The sequence below is a fragment of the Rhinopithecus bieti genome, unplaced genomic scaffold (assembly GCF_001698545.2).
Source record: "Rhinopithecus bieti isolate Rb0 unplaced genomic scaffold, ASM169854v2 scaffold_5626, whole genome shotgun sequence".
In the NCBI taxonomy this organism is placed as follows: domain Eukaryota; kingdom Metazoa; phylum Chordata; class Mammalia; order Primates; family Cercopithecidae; genus Rhinopithecus; species Rhinopithecus bieti.
Genome location: NW_016805666.1, coordinates 5,738,598 through 5,750,062, shown reverse-complemented (window position 1 = coordinate 5,750,062; position 11,465 = coordinate 5,738,598). Strand labels below are relative to the sequence as shown.

The 11,465-nt window shown below is 37.4% G+C and overlaps 1 long non-coding RNA gene across 2 annotated transcripts; it reads left to right on the top strand.

Annotated features, from left to right (window-relative positions):
- The first annotated feature begins 3,856 nt into the window (after positions 1-3,856).
- Positions 3,857-10,181, top strand: LOC108530453 (uncharacterized). 2 transcript variants are annotated; one of them, XR_001885837.1, is made up of 4 exons: positions 3,857-3,907; positions 6,362-6,518; positions 9,630-9,757; positions 9,854-10,181. It is a non-coding gene; the product is annotated as an uncharacterized LOC108530453 (long non-coding RNA). The 2 variants fall into 2 exon arrangements; XR_001885836.1 differs by lacking the exon at positions 3,857-3,907 and adding an exon at positions 3,945-4,043.
- Positions 10,182-11,465: the final 1,284 nt, after the last annotated feature.

The following is an 11,465-nucleotide window of genomic DNA, read 5'->3' as shown; positions in this document are numbered from 1 at the left end:
AATAATAATAATAATAATAGAAATAACTCTTAAAGTAGAGCAATCCAAAAGCTCCTGAACCCAATCTTTTGGTTTTATGGAACCTTTATTTAATAGGCATGATTGATCACATGGTTGGCCATTGGTAATTAATTCAACCGTTAGCCCCTCTCCCCTCCCTAAAGGTTAGAGGGTTAGGGTTGAAAGTCCCAACCCTCTAATCCTCCCTTGGTCTTTTAGGTGACTGGCCCTCATCCTGAAGCTATCTAGGGGCCCCCAGCCACGAGTCATATCATTAATATACAAAAGACCCTTATCACTCGCAAGGTTTCAAGGGCTTTAGGAGTTGTATGTTAGGAAATGTGGACTAAGACCAAATTTATATTTCATAATATCACTGTCCTACTGACATATTAATACACATCTAAAGTTGTGGGCTTATATTTATATACTGTGTGTATATATGTACACGCACAAAAAACTAGACTGTAATCAACAAAGAATGGAGATGAGTGTATATATGTACACTCATCACTGATTCATTTATTATTTCACTATCTTTTATGTATAATATATATTTATATATAATATATAATATAATATCATATATACACACACACTCATCTCCATTCTTTGTTAATCACAGTTCAGTTTTTCCTAGGAAACCTTTCATGTTTTCATGTCGGTGTTAGAGGGCTCTTCTCTGTAGTCATATAACCCTGGGTACATGCTGTACTACAACATTTACTGCAATATATTTGCCTACTAATGCATATTCTGCCTGATCAGAGTATAAGATCCATGTGGGCAGGAATTGTATTTTGTTCACTGCTATATTGCAAGTATATTCCAGCATCACACCTTGAACACAGCAGGTTCCCAGAATATTTGTGTCAAGTGTTAAAAATAAAAAAAAGTGAAATAATGAATAAATGAAACAATGATTTGTTTCCATGAATTACTGCCATGGCAATCCCCAGACTCAGATATATCACAATGCGTAATTGAGCGCAAATAAAGGCATTTTTAAAAACTGCTAATTGGGTTCACTGTGAACTCATCATGTTGTAATGTTACAGCTACTTTCCCATTGTTTTTCTCCAGTTGACTCTGTAATCGATGAAAAAGTTTCCACCTTCTTAAGACTCTTGTTGCTACCACTACATTTTTGTATCCATGACTGTCTCTTCTATACGAGGTTAATGTCAAAGCCAATAGAACTCGTTTTAGCTACTTTCTCTTTTCATTATGTTTGCCTCAATTTTTATATCCACTAAGCCTTTGTTTTTCTATCTGGAGAAAAGAAACATACCTCTACTTTAAGAGTTATTTCTTCCTTCTATTATTATTATTATTATTTTCAAGACAGGGTCTCACTGTGTTGCCCAGGCTGTAGTACAGTGATATGATCACAGCTCACTGCTGCCTCCATCCCTAGGCTCAAGTGATCCTTCCGCCTCAGCCTCCTGAGTAGCTGGGACCACAGGCACATGCCACCACACCTGACTAGTTTTTGTATTTTTTCTACAGATGGATTTTTGCCATGTCGCCCAGGCTGGTCTGGAACTCCTGGGCTCATGTGATCCACTCGCCTTGGCCTCCCAAATTGTTCGGACTACAGGTGTGAGCCACAGGACCTGGCTATCCTCCTTCCGTTATTTTAAAATTTTCCTTGTGTCTGTATTCTCTCCTGATCCCTTGGCCTATGGACATGTCCAGGTCTCTGACAGTCTTAAATAACCAAATGCTCATACCATTAAAGCATCTCTTTATTTCACTACTAAACAACTTGGAAGGACATTGAAGAAATCTTACCTGCAATACGTCACCCTTAGGACTTCTCTCGCATTGTGCTTTTCTCATTTGTTACTGTAAATTACTAGAATAGATTTTGAAACTCTGGTCAGACGATGTTTTGCTATGTCTATAGTTGGCGTCATCTCGGCTCACTGAAACCTCCGCCTCCCTGGTTCAAGCTATTCTCCTGCCTCAACCTCCCCAGCAGCTGGGATTACAGGTGCCTACCACCACACCCAGCTAATTTTTGTATTTTAGTAGAGTTAGGATTACACCATGTTGGCCAGGTTGATCTCAGACTCCTGACCTCAGGTGATGCACCCACCTTGGCCTCCCAAAATGCTGAGATTACAGGTGTGAGACACCATGCCCAGCCAAGTGTCCCGTTTCCTTTGACTTCCATGACCCCTCCGTGTGCTTCTTCTCCTATACCTCCAATAGCACTTTTTCATCCCCACTTATTTCTTTTGTCCTTCCTGTCATTAAAATATGAATATTTACTAAGTATATGGTTTTGCTCTCCTTCTTATATTTCTCTTCATACTCTTAAGGATCTTATATACTTCTTACTTATCAACCACCACCATATGCATGAACTATTCCATCTGATGGTAAAAACTTTCCTCTCAACTTCTTGGGTATTTTCACATGAAGTTTCTGAAATTGCTCTGTCCAAGATAATGGCCACTGGCTACATGCAGCTGTTGACCATTTGAAATGTACCAAATCTGAATTGAGATGCATTATAATTATAAAATATGTATTATTTAAAAAGACCTAGTATAAAACCTAATGTCAAATAAATAATAATTCTTATATTAATTACATGTTGCAATTACAATATTCTACATACATTGGCTTATACAGAATTTGTCAAGATTAATTTCACCTGCTTCTTTTTTACATTAAATTATAATTTTATGAAACTTTTAATTTAAAATGTCCAGGTGACTCCTAGAAAATTTAAAATTAAGATGAGTTCACATTATATTTTGATTGGATGGTGCTTTTTGAAAACTCCATAATACTTTCCATATTCCCTGTTAATCCAGTGTCTCCATCTGATTTATTTTGGATGGAGCAGCACTTTTCCTATCCCCTTTGCCTTTAGTCCTGGGTCTTCTTCGACCTTCCTGTCTCACAGCCCTTCTCCACCATATACTCTCATTTCAACCTTGTGCTCATTCAGTCAGTCATCAAACCTTATACTTAAACCAATTAAGCTGTATTCATTATAATCCTTGGAGGATTATCCACCTTGGAGGTGGATAATCCTCCAAGTTTATGTTTTTCCTTTAAAGTTAATCTGACTCCATTTTTATTTTGGTTTCTATTCTCACTATTCTGTCCTAAACAGTTTTAGGAACTGAATCTCTCTCCTTAGACTTTTTTGCTCCTTTAAAGGATGCTATACATCATTACTAAGTAAACCTCATTAAACATAACGTACCTCTACTCAAAAAGTTTTAATTGCTCCTTATTGCTTACTAAAGTGCAAACCTTTTAATCATTGTTCAAAACTACCAATCTTTCCAATTATATCTCTGACCTCTCTAGATAGTTTCTTTTCCTTTCATTAGCCTTGAGTTTTCTCTAGTCAAGAGGTTTTTCAAGCACTGCCACAAATGCCTACCTTTTCATCTCCATTCATTGAAAGCAACCTAGAAGTTCTAACATAAATTGTCTTAATTTAATTTAATGTAACTTAATTTAGGAGAGCTAAGTAATTAAACATGAGGCCAAAGTACATAAGAAAGCGGCAGCCCTTTATTGCAAATATGCACACACTCTCCGGCGAGGTTCTCTGGTCCTCAGGTGTGGGGGGGGGGGGCGCCAGTGAAGCCGCGCCGGGGCTCTCCAGCGAGGCTCCCCGGCACACCAATGCAGTGCCGAGGAAGTCACGCCCGGCTCCTGCCGGCAGCGGACTTTTATGCATTGGTACTGGAAGGGGGCGGGCAGTGGGCGGGATAAGGGCGTGATAGGGGCGTCTCCATAGGCGTGGCCGGGTAAGTTTCGGTCTCTTCTGATTGACGTCACCTGGCGCATGCTCGGTTGAGCTGCGTCTTCCCCAGCGCGGGCTGCATTTTCCTGCGCGGGGGAAAGTTGGTGAGGAAGAACCCGGAAGCAACAGGTGTGGTGCCTTCTTGTTTACCTTCCTCCATCTTGTCTCTTCCCCCTCACCCAAACATAAATGTGTTTTTTTCTCATGAATTTGGTTACAAATGCTCCTCCCATGTCTGAATTTCGGTGGTACTTCATCTTTTATGGTACTTTCAACTTTTTAACTTGCTTGGTATTTTTCTATTCATTGTTCATTTTCTACTTGAGAGGTTCTCTAAGAGCAAGAATCATAGTTTAGTTATATTTGTAACCATCCCCAAGGGTTATCATGGTACGTACCATGACTAGTGCTAAAAATCGTTTATTGGGTGAATAAATGTGTGAGTAAATTAATGGATAATGATAGAGTCATGTCTTTCAAAAATTAAGGATTTTTTTCTTTCTGGGAAATTGTCCCCTACAGCAGTAGTAGCGCAAGTTTTAGTTATTGCCTTATGTTTTTTTCTCCCAACTTAATATGCAAATCATTGACTTAAAACAAGTGTTTCATTTACTGATGAAAATGCTTAAGACAACAAAAACGGGGCATATTAAGAATCAGTGGAAGCTGCTACATCTGTATCTTTTTTAACACCATCTGTCTCCCAAGTTGCTAGATGAATCCAAATCCCATCCAATTTTTTCCAGTCTGCAACAGTAAAATGGTTCAATGGCAATTTTAGACAGATTGAACATATTTCAATTAGACAATTTAGTTGCAAGAGCATTGTCTTGGTGGATAATCCTCCAAGGATTATAATGAATACAGCTTAATTGGTTTATTAAGTAAAATTTACAAAAGCCAGGAGTCTGAGTTGGAAAAACTTATTAGTGATGTATGGATTTTGCCTGTAATAGATGTGATGAGCTCCTGTTGTTGTGGAAGAATTGCTGATTGGTTGTACATGTTGAATGACTATTCTGGCTGATTGAGAAGAAGCATCTGTAAACACAAGTATATTTTTTAAATAATTGTGACATAATATACACCTAGAACTAAGGCTATACATTGAGCCTCGGTGTAGTGCCTTATCAAGAAATCCTGGCTTGAGAAACAGAATTTTAAGATTCTAGGCCTGATTACCCAAATTATAGAATGTAATTAAATTTCCTTTGTCATTCAGTAAGGCCAGAGTCATAAATATCATTATCATTACAGAGTCCTGAAAATTAAGTCTTTCCATTTGCACATATTGGTAGACAGACAAATTAAGATCTGGTGTTCATTGCTTGAATAACTATACCTATATTTATATAATTTAATATTTAAGAATATCTGAAGTTAGTGGTAAAATATATGTTCTTAATGTTTGCTTGTTAAATCCACATACCTAACTCTATGAGATGGCACAGATATACCATAAAAAGCAAAAATCACTTTGAGTTGGAAACAAATTTTATATTCTAGATTTCTAAATCCCTCATTGAACAAATGAGGGAAAGAGAGGGTTAGAAAAAGTATGACAATCCTCATGAAGACAGTTCTCCAAAGTCAGATATCTAGATAGTTGGTCAATATGGAATCAAAACCCATGTTATTAGCTTCCCAGATGGCTACTTAGGTGACTTTTACAAGTAACTAGCAAACTCTTGTTTCCAAAGACTGACACAGTGAAGAAAATCAATAGAACCTCTAAAGGTGAAAAGTGACTGGGAAGCTAAAGAAAACCCAGAGAAATGCAGACTAAAACTTCTTGATTCTAACTATTTATACACAATTTAACAAGAAGCTAACCATGATTTCCAGAAAAATCTCTTTCGTTCCACTAAATAATTACAGTCATCACAAGATACAAATATTTTTCTAACTTAGAACTTTATTCTTTAGTGTTATCAGGGAACTATAGTGTACCTTATGTTACCATGGGGATAAAGGTACATTAAATTCAAATTAGTATGCATTTTAATATTCTATGTTTAAAGCATTATTCTGAGCAGTTTGGGTGATAAATATATTAAAAATTATGAATATATTTGCTAATATTATACTTTATAAATTCCTTGTTATTTGAATTCTATCCTCCCTAAAGATATGTTTAAATCCTAATCCCTAGCACCTGTGAATGTGGCCTTTTTGGAAATAAAGTCTGCGCATACAGTCAAGTTAAGGTGAGGTCATTAGTGTGGGCTCTAATACAATAAGACTGGAGTCTCTATAAGAAGAGGAAGTGGCATGTGATAACACAGACACATAGGGAGAACACCACGTAATGACTGGCAGAGATTGGAGCGATGTAGCTGCAACCCAAGGAATGGCAAGGATCTATGGGCACCCCCAGAAGCTAGGAAGAAGCAAGGAAGGATTATATCCAGAACCTCTGAGGGAGCATGACCCTGCTGACACTAGCCTCCAGACTTCTAGTTCTAAGAACTATGAGAGAATAAATTTTTGTTGTTTTAAGCTATCCTGTTTATGGTACTTTGTTATGGCAGCCCCAGGAAATTGGCACTATTGTTCATAATTATCAAAATTTAAATCGCTCAGGGCATCCCCTACTTTGAACTTAGACATTCGAAAATTATAATAAAGAAGACTGCATATGCAAAGATAAAAGACTCACAGGAAGGTATCTTGGAGACTGGTCATATTTGGCATGATTCCTGGTGGAAACTGTGGAAAGGGAGCAGAAATACTGACATAGGTAAGTACAGCACTCTTGAAAAAGGAATATTGATGCTGAAAACAAATGAACTACATACTTCAAATTACTTCATTCATTTCCATAGTCCTAGGAAGAGAGAGAGGATGTGCCCATGTTTTATTATCTCTAAGTCTAAGAAAGGAGAGAAAAACCAAACAACGTGGGCCACTTACAGCAATAAGAATCTTATTGTTCTCACCTCATTAGATCTTAAGAACATTGGAGAGGCCGGGCGCGGTGGCTCAAGCCTGTAATCCCAGCACTTTGGGAGGCCGAGACGGGCGGATCACGAGGTAAGGAGATCGAGACCATCTTGGCTAACATGGTGAAACCCCGTCTCTGCTAAAAAAATACAAAAAACTAGCCGGGCGAGGTGGCGGGCACCTGTAGTCCCAGCTACTGGGGAGGCTGAGGCAGGAGAATGGCGTAAACCCGGGAGGCGGAGCTTGCAGTGAGCTGAGATCCGGCCACTGCACTCCAGCCTGGGAGATAGAGCGAGACTCCGTCTCCAAAAAAAAGAACATTGGAGAGTAGGCAATATAAATAGGGAAATAAAATCAATAATTACATTGGGGATATACAGCTCTACACTTTTAATAAAGGAGGAGACCACCCCTCACATCTTCTTATGCCAAATTTCTGCCTCCAAAGAAAGAAGAAGTAAAAACTAAAAGGCAGAAATGAAATCCACAGACAGACAGCCTGGCACAGCACCCTGGGCCTGGTAGTTAAAGATCGACCCCTCACCTAATCGGTTCTGTTATCTATAGATTACAGACATTGTATAGAAATGTACTGTGAAAATCCCTATCTTGTTTTGTTCCAATCTAATTACCGGTGCATGCAGCCCCAGTCACGTACCCCTGCTTGCTCAATCAATCACGACCCTCTCACACGCACCCTCTTAGAGTTGTGAGCCCTTAAAAGGACAGGGGCTCATTCAGGGGGCTCGGCTCTTGAGACAGGAGTCTTGCCAATGCCCCCGGCCGAATAAACCCCTTCCTTCTTTAACTCGGTTTTGGAGGACTTGTGTCTGCCGCTCGTCCTGCTACATTAATATATCACATGAATCTTTAGATTTATAAAGGATTGTAAATAATTCCTGACAGCAGCAAATGTTAAGTCATAAAACTCGGTGTATCTGAAGCCTACCTCTTACTGTTTCTTCTTAGTAAGTCAATTGAAGGTAATTGGAGATTAATCATTGATCAAGGAGAAAATCTGTTTGTGTCATGACAGATTCAGAGGTTTGTGTATGACCAAATTTTAAATAAGATCCTCTTACTTTCACACTTTTTTTCTGGAAAATATTTTAATTTTATTAAAACTTTTTACAATACTAGTAGAAATTCACACTATTGTGAATTTCTATTTTGTGTGTTTTCTATGTGCCAGGAACTACTAAGTGCTTTAAATGAATTAACTTTTTAAAAAATATCCTCTGAGGCTTTGGCAGATGATAAAGCAAATAAAAGGTAGTAAAGTAACTTGCCAAGAGTCACACGCCTTAGAAGTGGCTGAAGTAAGTTTCCTTAGCAACGTTGCTCCGTAGCTTCTGTACTAAACCATCATCCTCTTCTGCCTCTCAGAGCTATACGTTGTGTATGATATTAAACCACATGTAGTACTTACTACTTTTCCTTGCATCTATTTTATCAAGTCAAATACCAGTCTTCACATATATAGAATGTCATCTCCAAGAACCACAGGGTAAATTAGATCATTCTTGATCCACTTCCTCTCACCTTCCATTCTTTCTCACCATAAATTGTCAGGGACATCTACTGGTCTGCTCTATGAGTCATCCTCCATACTTGATTTATAAAATCCATATGAGTGTGGCTCTTACCATCGTAACATGACATTGTCCTTTACTGCAATGTAAACTCTTTCATATTAGGCAGGAACAACTCAGGATTACTGTGCTTGCAGAGAGCTAGCTCTTTTTTTTTTTTTTTTTTTCCGTGTGTGTGTGTGTGTGTGTGTGTGTGTGTGTGTGTGTATCCTCTTAAATTGTATTTTGTAAACAGAAGAAAAACAAGTGGCCAATCACCAATGTGTGAAAGTAGTAAGACTACCTCATAGAGAATATTTCTGATTCAGAAGGAATATCTTTATTCCACTGTATGCCTTGTTAATTCCACCATAGGTAAGAAAGACCATATATTATCTGCCCTGACAATGTCACACAGATATTATACTGATCAAACTCTAAACTGATTTATGAATAAGTATGAGATGGTATTACCAATGGGTTGCTATTATCTTCTGCTGTTTACTTAGTGCTTGTGCGTATTTTCTTGTGTTTTCCAACTTCAGTCCGTCTTCTAAGCCAAATGTTGAAACAGTTTTCACATGGTAACATTTCACCTTACATTATTTACTTCCCTATTATGATTCATATGTGAATATGTTAATAAACTTGGCATTTTCTAGGTAATAGATTTATTATTGTCCCAAAGAAATGGTCATTTGAAAGTATGTATATCTATCTGTATGTCTTTCTCCTCTTTTTCATCCTTTGAAATGAAATATACATTCCCTTGAACTGCAGGAGGTGGCAGCATGAGGGAAATAAATTTTTCCAGCAAAAGAAAAGGTTGGTTAGCACAGCTGGCATGCCTGAGTGTCGGTAATCATCCAGGACATCATTGAGCTAAGGCTTCTCCCACTGATCTTTCAAATAATACCTTTAAGCTGAGGACTAAGAATATCAGCATCTGTCAGTTCATTTACTAATTAAAATAAGTACATCTCCATGTGGATAAAAGACATTAAAATTTTAATGTTATGTTCATGAAAGAGATAAATTTAAAAAAAAATAATCACACCATTTTTTTCCCAGTTCTCCCAACTCAGCCTAGAAGTTGATTCCTTTTTTTTTTCCCCTGGATTTTATGCTCCAAAATCCTAGGCAGGAAATAAATGGAGGATTATTTCCTATGGAATCACTGATTTAAGTGACGTTTGGTGCTCTTATAAGAGGTGTCTGAGAACGTAAAATTTGCCCAAAGGTATTGTGAATAATCATCAGGATTTCTCTTACCTAGCTATGGGTACATACTGTAGTCCTCTGGAGAAATTAAATCACTTTTTCTTCCTACTGTGCAGGAATATATTGGGGAGCTTCTATCTTATTCAGCTCCTAGAAACCCTCATGTTAGAAAAGTACCTGAAGATCCTCAATTTCAATGCCTCTGAAGACTTTGAAGTGGAGCAATAAGAAGCTATTGCTAAAGGTGAACAGCAGGGGCACTTGCTTTGGTCGGGGAGAATGTCTTATTTAGAGGACTGCAAATTTAAATTCTGCATTCTCCTTGTTTGTATCTTGGCAGTGACGCCCAGAAGTTCAGTTTTGCTCTTGTCATTGGAGGGATCAAAGAACAGCACTGAATTCTTTTTTGTAGTCACCATGACGAAGTTCCAAATCTATTAGTATTTTGACATATCACGAAAGCCCTGTGGCTGTGAGGACTCCAGTATATGGAAAGGAATCTATTGGAGGGCATGAAGGATTTCAATAAAGTAGGCAATGAATTTTGTATGAAGTCTAAATGGGCTTTTATTCTTTAACAACCAAGTGCCTGCTAATACTAGACTTACCCAACACTTCCACAAGTCATATTTAGATGAAAAATTCATGGGTCTTTAAAAGTCTAACACTGTCAGCTTAGCACTTATTGGCCATTTACTTTGTGTGAGGCTCCATGCTAAGCAACATGGGGAAATAAAGAGATAAATAAGACAAAAGTCATGCTCCCAAGAAGCCACTATTTGTTTGAACCGTCAATCTCTCTGCCAAAAGTTCCCTGCCTCCTCAGAACTTCTGGAAAGACCATGCTGTGACTTCACAGGTAACATTAAATATATTTTGTAAGTATAATTTGCCTTATTATTTTAGATTTTCACAATGATCCTTGAAATAACTGGAGTTACCAGTTATTATAACTAGATACCCTAAATCATGCCATAAACAATCTTTTATATGCAAATACGTTCCTTGAAACTGATTTTGCACATTTATAAAACAATGACCAACGCTTTGGATATTGACCCTATGTCACCAAGACATCTTATAGTAGGTTCTAGCGGACAAAAACTATGCACAGTAATTCAAATTCTTAAGAAAACATATTGGACAACCTAGCTCTGGCATACACAGTTAGTCTCAAGTAATCAGAATACTTCATTAAACTGAATATTAAAATCTTGGAGTATGCTTGAAGGCAGCTTAAGGTTTCTGTGTACCTAATTATGTATGTGTGTGTTTGCATTTGTATATAAAGAGTTCATTGTTAGTACTTTTCTTAGCATGGATTCTGTTCAAATTAACGAAATGAAGATTTTGGTTTTACTTTCCATTATTCCAGTGTCTAAAAATTTAAGCCAGAAAGAAGAGACGTGACAGTGAATTTACTTACAGATGCTGATCTGTAAAGCAAATGTAGCCTACTTTTTTTTTCCTGTTTCTGTCTTCTAGTCCTCTTCATAATCTGTCCAATAATCTCATAATTATTCAGACAGTTCTGGTGCTGCACACAGAGCACAATAAAGACTAGCACACCATGCTTCAGCAGTTCTATAGTCATTTATTATCAAGATTAGACATTCTCAAGAAAATCATGTTTTAACTAATTCTACTTTGAGGATTCAGTAGAAGGAGAGGATGAGATAGAAAAAGGACAATCACACTTTTAAAACTCTTTTCTGTTTTTCATTATTCAAGTAGCAGTGAGGAAGGTAACGCATCAGGAAGGAATATACTATCTAAACATTTTTAAAGAAAACATACATAATTACATCTTAGCTCTACTTATGGTAAAATTTGAGGGCAATGACTTTTTCTGCCTAAAATCTCCATATGGCTACAAAATGTGTGCATAATGTAATAATAGAACATATTTACTAATATTACTATAACAAAATAAATATGATCTCATTAATAAT